General features: G+C 44.8%; 1 protein-coding gene across 1 annotated transcript in view; it reads left to right on the top strand.

The window, feature by feature from the left end:
* Nucleotides 1-7,500, top strand: part of LOC143277483 (protein sel-1 homolog 3-like) — a 73,122-nt gene that overhangs the window by 10,693 nt on the left and 54,929 nt on the right. The gene's annotated exons all lie outside the window — the stretch shown is intronic.

Genomic DNA, 7,500 nt, shown 5'->3' with positions numbered 1-7,500 from the left:
TTGTCTTGTGTTCTGCAGTGTACTGTTGTCTTGTGTTCTGCAGTGTGCTGTTGTCTTGTGTTCTGCAGTGAACTGTTGTCTTGTGTTCTGCAGTGAACTGTTGTCTTGTGTTCTGCACTGTTGTCTTGTGTTCTGCAGTGTACTGTTGTCTTGTGTTCTGCAGTGTACTGTTGTCTTGTGTTCTGCACTGTTGTCTTGTGTTCTGCAGTGAACTGTTGTCTTGTGTTCTGCAGTGTGCTGTGTCTTGTGTTCTGCAGTGTACTGTTGTCTTGTGTTCTGTACTGTTGTCTTGTGTTCTGCAGTGTACTGTTGTCTTGTGTTCTGCAGTGTGCTGTTGTCTTGTGTTCTGCAGTGAACTGTTGTCTTGTGTTCTGCAGTGTACTGTGTCTTGTCTTCTGCAGTGAACTGTTGTCTTGTGTTCTGCAGTGTACTGTTGTCTTGTGTTCTGCAGTGTGCTGTTGTCTTGTGTTCTGCAGTGTGCTGTTGTCTTGTGTTCTGCACTGTTGTCTTGTGTTCTGCAGTGAACTGTTGTCTTGTGTTCTGCAGTGTACTGTTGTCTTGTGTTCTGCAGTGTGCTGTTGTCTTGTGTTCTGCAGTGTGTTGTTGTCTTGTGTTCTGCACTGTTGTCTTGTGTTCTGCAGTGAACTGTTGTCTTGTGTTCTGTGCTGTTGTCTTGTGTTCTGCACTGTTGTCTTGTGTTCTGCAGTGTACTGTTGTCTTGTGTTCTGCAGTGTACTGTAGTCTTGTGTTCTGTGCTGTTGTCTTGTGTTCTGCACTGTTGTCTTGTGTTCTGCAGTGTACTGTTGTCTTGTGTTCTGCAGTGAACTGTTGTCTTGTATTCTGCAGTGTGCTGTTGTCTTGTGTTCTGCACTGTTGTCTTGTGTTCTGCAGTGTACTGTTGTCTTGTGTTCTGCAGTGTACTGTTGTCTTGTGTTCTGTGTTGTCTTGTGTTCTGCAGTGTACTGTTGTCTTGTGTTCTGTGTTGTCTTGTGTTCTGCAGTGTACTGTTGTCTTGTGTTCTGCAGTGCACTGTTGTCTTGTGTTCTGTGCTGTTGTCTTGTGTTCTGCAGTGTACTGTTGTCTTGTGTTCTGCAGTGTGCTGTTGTCTTGTGTTCTGTGCTGTTGTCTTGTGTTCTGTGCTGTTGTCTTGTGTTCTGCAGTGTACTGTTGTCTTGTGTTCTGCAGTGTACTGTTGTTCTGCAGTGTGCTGTTGTCTTGTGTTCTGTGCTGTTGTCTTGTGTTCTGCAATGAACTGTTGTCTTGTGTTCTGCAGTGTACTGTTGTCTTGTGTTCTGCAGTGTACTGTTGTTCTGCAGTGTACTGTTGTCTTGTGTTCTGCAGTGAACTGTTGTCTTGTGTTCTGTGCTGTTGTCTTGTGTTCTGCAGTGTACTGTTGTCTTGTGTTCTGCAGTGTGTTCTGCAGTGTGCTGTTGTCTTGTGTTCTGCAGTGTACTGTTGTCTTGTGTTCTGTGCTGTTGTCTTGTGTTCTGCAGTGTACTGTTGTCTTGTGTTCTGTGCTGTTGTCTTGTGTTCTGCAGTGAACTGTTGTCTTGTGTTCTGTGCTGTTGTCTTGTGTTCTGCAGTGTACTGTTGTTCTGCAGTGTGCTGTTGTCTTGTGTTCTGTGCTGTTGTCTTGTGTTCTGCAGTGTGCTGTTGTCTTGTGTTCTGCAGTGTACTGTTGTCTTGTGTTCTGCAGTGTGCTGTTGTCTTGTGTTCTGCAGTGAACTGTTGTCTTGTGTTCTGCAGTGTGCTGTTGTCTTGTGTTCTGCAGTGAACTGTTGTCTTGTGTTCTGCAGTGTACTGTTGTCTTGTGTTCTGCAGTGTACTGTTGTCTTGTGTTCTGTGTTGTCTTGTGTTCTGCAGTGTACTGTTGTCTTGTGTTCTGCAGTGTGCTGTTGTCTTGTGTTCTGCAGTGTGCTGTTGTCTTGTGTTCTGCAGTGTGCTGTTGTCTTGTGTTCTTGCAGTGTACTGTTGTCTTGTGTTCTGTGTTGTCTTGTGTTCTGCAGTGTACTGTTGTCTTGTGTTCTGCAGTGTGCTGTTGTCTTGTGTTCTGCAGTGTGCTGTTGTCTTGTGTTCTGCAGTGTACTGTTGTCTTGTGTTCTGTGCTGTTGTCTTGTGTTCTGCAGTGTGCTGTTGTCTTGTGTTCTGCAGTGAACTGTTGTCTTGTGTTCTGCAGTGTACTGTTGTCTTGTGTTCTGCAGTGTACTGTTGTCTTGTGTTCTGTGTTGTCTTGTGTTCTGCAGTGTACTGTTGTCTTGTGTTCTGCAGTGTACTGTTGTCTTGTGTTCTGCAGTGAACTGTTGTCTTGTGTTTTGTGCTGTTGTCTTGTGTTCTGCAGTGTACTGTTGTCTTGTGTTCTGCAGTGTACTGTTGTCTTGTGTTCTGTGCTGTTGTCTTGTGTTCTGCAGTGAACTGTTGTCTTGTTTTCTGCAGTGTGCTGTTGTTGTCTTGTGTTCTGCAGTGTACTGTTGTCTTGTGTTCTGCAGTGTACTGTTGTCTTGTGTTCTGTGCTGTTGTCTTGTGTTCTGCAGTGAACTGTTGTCTTGTGTTCTGCAGTGTGCTGTTGTCTTGTGTTCTGCAGTGTGCTGTTGTCTTGTGTTCTGCAGTGTGCTGTTGTCTTGTGTTCTGCAGTGTACTGTTGTCTTGTGTTCTGCAGTGAACTGTTGTCTTGTGTTCTGTGCTGTTGTCTTGTGTTCTGCAGTGTGCTGTTGTCTTGTGTTCTGTGCTGTTGTCTTGTGTTCTGCAGTGTGCTGTTGTCTTGTGTTCTGTTGTCTTGTGTTCTGCAGTGTGCTGTTGTCTTGTGTTCTGTGCTGTTGTCTTGTGTTCTGCAGTGTACTGTTGTCTTGTGTTCTGCAGTGTACTGTTGTCTTGTGTTCTGTGCTGTTGTCTTGTGTTCTGCAGTGTGCTGTTGTCTTGTGTTCTGTTGTCTTGTGTTCTGTTGTCTTGTGTTCTGCAGTGTACTGTTGTCTTGTGTTCTGTGCTGTTGTCTTGTGTTCTGCAGTGTACTGTTGTCTTGTGTTCTGCAGTGTACTGTTGTCTTGTGTTCTGTGCTGTTGTCTTGTGTTCTGCAGTGTACTGTTGTCTTGTGTTCTGCAGTGTACTGTTGTCTTGTGTTCTGCAGTGAACTGTTGTCTTGTGTTTTGTGCTGTTGTCTTGTGTTCTGCAGTGTACTGTTGTCTTGTGTTCTGCAGTGAACTGTTGTCTTGTGTTCTGTGCTGTTGTCTTGTGTTCTGCAGTGAACTGTTGTCTTGTGTTCTGTGCTGTTGTCTTGTGTTCTGCAGTGTGCTGTTGTCTTGTGTTCTGTTGTCTTGTGTTCTGTTGTCTTGTGTTCTGCAGTGTACTGTTGTCTTGTGTTCTGTGCTGTTGTCTTGTGTTCTGCAGTGAACTGTTGTCTTGTGTTCTGCAGTGTACTGTTGTCTTGTGTTCTGCAGTGTACTGTTGTCTTGTGTTCTGCAGTGAACTGTTGTCTTGTGTTCTGTGCTGTTGTCTTGTGTTCTGCAGTGTGCTGTTGTCTTGTGTTCTGTTGTCTTGTGTTCTGTTGTCTTGTGTTCTGCAGTGTGCTGTTGTCTTGTGTTCTGTGCTGTTGTCTTGTGTTCTGCAGTGTGCTGTTGTCTTGTGTTCTGTTGTCTTGTGTTCTGTTGTCTAGTGTTCTGCAGTGTGCTGTTGTCTTGTGTTCTGCAGTGTACTGTTGTCTTGTGTTCTGCAGTGAACTGTTGTCTTGTGTTCTGTGCTGTTGTCTTGTTTTCTGCAGTGAACTGTTGTCTTGTGTTCTGTGCTGTTGTCTTGTGTTCTGCAGTGTACTGTTGTCTTGTGTTCTGTGCTGTTGTCTTGTGTTCTGCGCTGTTGTCTTGTGTTCTGCAGTGTGCTGTTGTCTTGTGTTCTGTTGTCTTGTGTTCTGTTGTCTTGTGTTCTGCAGTGTGCTGTTGTCTTGTGTTCTGTGCTGTTGTCTTGTGTTCTGCAGTGAACTGTTGTCTTGTGTTCTGTGCTGTTGTCTTGTTTTCTGCAGTGAACTGTTGTCTTGTGTTCTGTGCTGTTGTCTTGTGTTCTTCAGTGTACTGTTGTCTTGTGTTCTGTGCTGTTGTCTTGTGTTCTGCAGTGTACTGTTGTCTTGTGTTCTGTGCTGTTGTCTTGTGTTCTGTGCTGTTGTCTTGTGTTCTGCAGTGTACTGTTGTCTTGTGTTCTGTGCTGTTGTCTTGTTTTCTGCAGTGAACTGTTGTCTTGTGTTCTGTGCTGTTGTCTTGTGTTCTGCAGTGTACTGTTCTCTTGTGTTCTGTGCTGTTGTCTTGTGTTCTGCAGTGAACTGTTGTCTTGTGTTCTGCAGTGTACTGTTGTCTTGTTTTCTGCAGTGAACTGTTGTCTTGTGTTCTGCAGTGTACTGTTGTCTTGTGTTCTGCAGTGAACTGTTGTCTTGTGTTCTGCAGTGTACTGTTGTCTTGTGTTCTGCAGTGAACTGTTGTCTTGTGTTCTGCAGTGTACTGTTGTCTTGTGTTCTGCAGTGAACTGTTGTCTTGTGTTCTGCAGTGTACTGTTGTCTTGTGTTCTGCAGTGTACTGTTGTCTTGTGTTCTGTGTTGTCTTGTGTTCTGCAGTGTACTGTTGTCTTGTGTTCTGCAGTGAACTGTTGTCTTGTGTTCTGTGCTGTTGTCTTGTGTTCTGCAGTGTGCTGTTGTCTTGTGTTCTGCAGTGTGCTGTTGTCTTGTGTTCTGCAGTGTGCTGTTGTCTTGTGTTCTGTGCTGTTGTCTTGTGTTCTGCAGTGTGCTGTTGTCTTGTGTTCTGTGCTGTTGTCTAGTGTTCTGCAGTGTGCTGTTGTCTAGTGTTCTGCAGTGTACTGTTGTCTTGTGTTCTGCAGTGAACTGTTGTCTTGTGTTCTGTGCTGTTGTCTTGTGTTCTGCAGTGAACTGTTGTCTTGTGTTCTGCAGTGTGCTGTTGTCTTGTGTTCTGTGCTGTTGTCTTGTGTTCTGCAGTGTTCTGTTGTCTTGTGTTCTGTTGTCTTGTGTTCTGTTGTCTTGTGTTCTACAGTGTACTGTTGTCTTGTGTTCTGTGCTGTTGTCTTGTGTTCTGCGCTGTTGTCTTGTGTTCTGCAGTGTGCTGTTGTCTTGTGTTCTGTTGTCTTGTGTTCTGTAGTCTTGTGTTCTGTTGTCTTGTGTTCTGCAGTGTGCTGTTGTCTTGTGTTCTGTGCTGTTGTCTTGTGTTCTGCAGTGAACTGTTGTCTTGTGTTCTGTGCTGTTGTCTTGTTTTCTGCAGTGAACTGTTGTCTTGTGTTCTGTGCTGTTGTCTTGTGTTCTTCAGTGTACTGTTGTCTTGTGTTCTGTGCTGTTGTCTTGTGTTCTGTGCTGTTGTCTTGTGTTCTGCAGTGTACTGTTGTCTTGTGTTCTGCAGTGTACTGTTGTCTTGTGTTCTGTGCTGTTGTCTTGTGTTCTGTGCTGTTGTCTTGTGTTCTGCAGTGTACTGTTGTCTTGTGTTCTGCAGTGTACTGTTGTCTTGTGTTCTGTGTTGTCTACTGTTGTCTTGTGTTCTGCAGTGTGCTGTTGTCTTGTGTTCTGCAGTGTGCTGTTGTCTTGTGTTCTGCAGTGTGCTGTTGTCTTGTGTTCTTGCAGTGTACTGTTGTCTTGTGTTCTGTGTTGTCTTGTGTTCTGCAGTGTACTGTTGTCTTGTGTTCTGCAGTGTGCTGTTGTCTTGTGTTCTGCAGTGTGCTGTTGTCTTGTGTTCTGCAGTGAACTGTTGTCTTGTGTTCTGCAGTGTACTGTTGTCTTGTGTTCTGCAGTGTACTGTTGTCTTGTGTTCTGTGTTGTCTTGTGTTCTGCAGTGTACTGTTGTCTTGTGTTCTGCAGTGTACTGTTGTCTTGTGTTCTGCAGTGAACTGTTGTCTTGTGTTTTGTGCTGTTGTCTTGTGTTCTGCAGTGTACTGTTGTCTTGTGTTCTGCAGTGTACTGTTGTCTTGTGTTCTGTGCTGTTGTCTTGTGTTCTGCAGTGAACTGTTGTCTTGTGTTCTGCAGTGTGCTGTTGTCTTGTGTTCTGCAGTGTGCTGTTGTTGTCTTGTGTTCTGCAGTGTACTGTTGTCTTGTGTTCTGCAGTGTACTGTTGTCTTGTGTTCTGTGCTGTTGTCTTGTGTTCTGCAGTGAACTGTTGTCTTGTGTTCTGCAGTGTGCTGTTGTCTTGTGTTCTGCAGTGAGCTGTTGTCTTGTGTTCTGCAGTGTTGTCTTGTGTTCTGCAGTGTGCTGTTGTCTTGTGTTCTGCAGTGTGCTGTTGTCTTGTGTTCTGCAGTGTGCTGTTGTCTTGTGTTCTGCAGTGAACTGTTGTCTTGTGTTCTGTGCTGTTGTCTTGTGTTCTGCAGTGTGCTGTTGTCTTGTGTTCTGTGCTGTTGTCTAGTGTTCTGCAGTGTGCTGTTGTCTAGTGTTCTGCAGTGTACTGTTGTCTTGTGTTCTGCAGTGAACTGTTGTCTTGTGTTCTGTGCTGTTGTCTTGTGTTCTGCAGTGAACTGTTGTCTTGTGTTCTGCAGTGTACTGTTGTCTTGTGTTCTGTGCTGTTGTCTTGTGTTCTGCAGTGTGCTGTTGTCTTGTGTTCTGTTGTCTTGTGTTCTGCAGTGTACTGTTGTCTTGTGTTCTGCAGTGTACTGTTGTCTTGTGTTCTGCAGTGAACTGTTGTCTTGTGTTCTGCAGTGAACTGTTGTCTTGTGTTCTGCAGTGTGCTGTTGTCTTGTGTTCTGCAGTGTGCTGTTGTCTTGTGTTCTGCAGTGTGCTGTTGTCTTGTGTTCTGCAGTGTACTGTTGTCTTGTGTTCTGCAGTGTACTGTTGTCTTGTGTTCTGCAGTGAACTGTTGTCTTGTGTTCTGCAGTGTGCTGTTGTCTTGTGTTCTGCAGTGTGCTGTTGTCTTGTGTTCTGCAGTGAACTGTTGTCTTGTGTTCTGCAGTGAACTGTTGTCTTGTGTTCTGCAGTGTGCTGTTGTCTTGTGTTCTGCAGTGTGCTGTTGTCTTGTGTTGTCTTGTGCTCTGCAGTGTGCTGTTGTCTTGTGTTGTCTTGTGTTCTGCAGTGTGCTGTTGTCTTGTGTTCTGCAGTGTGCTGTTGTCTTGTGTTCTGCAGTGTGCTGTTGTCTTGTGTTCTGTACTGTTGTCTTGTGTTCTGTAGTTGTCTTGTGTTCTGCAGTGTGCTGTTGTCTTGTGTTCTGTACTGTTGTCTTGTGTTCTGCAGTGTGCTGTTGTCTTGTGTTCTGCACTGTTGTCTTGTGTTCTGCACTGTTGTCTTGTGTTCTGCAGTGTACTGTTGTCTTGTGTTCTGCAGTGTGCTGTTGTCTTGTGTTCTGCAGTGTGCTGTTGTCTTGTGTTCTGCAGTGAACTGTTGTCTTGTGTTCTGCAGTGTGCTGTTGTCTTGTGTTGTCTTGTGTTCTGCAGTGAACTGTTGTCTTGTGTTCTGCAGTGTGCTGTTGTCTTGTGTTCTGCAGTGAACTGTTGTCTTGTGTTCTGCAGTGAACTGTTGTCTTGTGTTGTCTTGTGTTCTGCAGTGTC

The sequence above is a fragment of the Babylonia areolata genome, chromosome 34 (genome assembly GCF_041734735.1).
Source record: "Babylonia areolata isolate BAREFJ2019XMU chromosome 34, ASM4173473v1, whole genome shotgun sequence".
NCBI classification, from domain to species: domain Eukaryota; kingdom Metazoa; phylum Mollusca; class Gastropoda; order Neogastropoda; family Buccinidae; genus Babylonia; species Babylonia areolata.
This window is presented reverse-complemented; position numbering and strand designations above follow the sequence as displayed.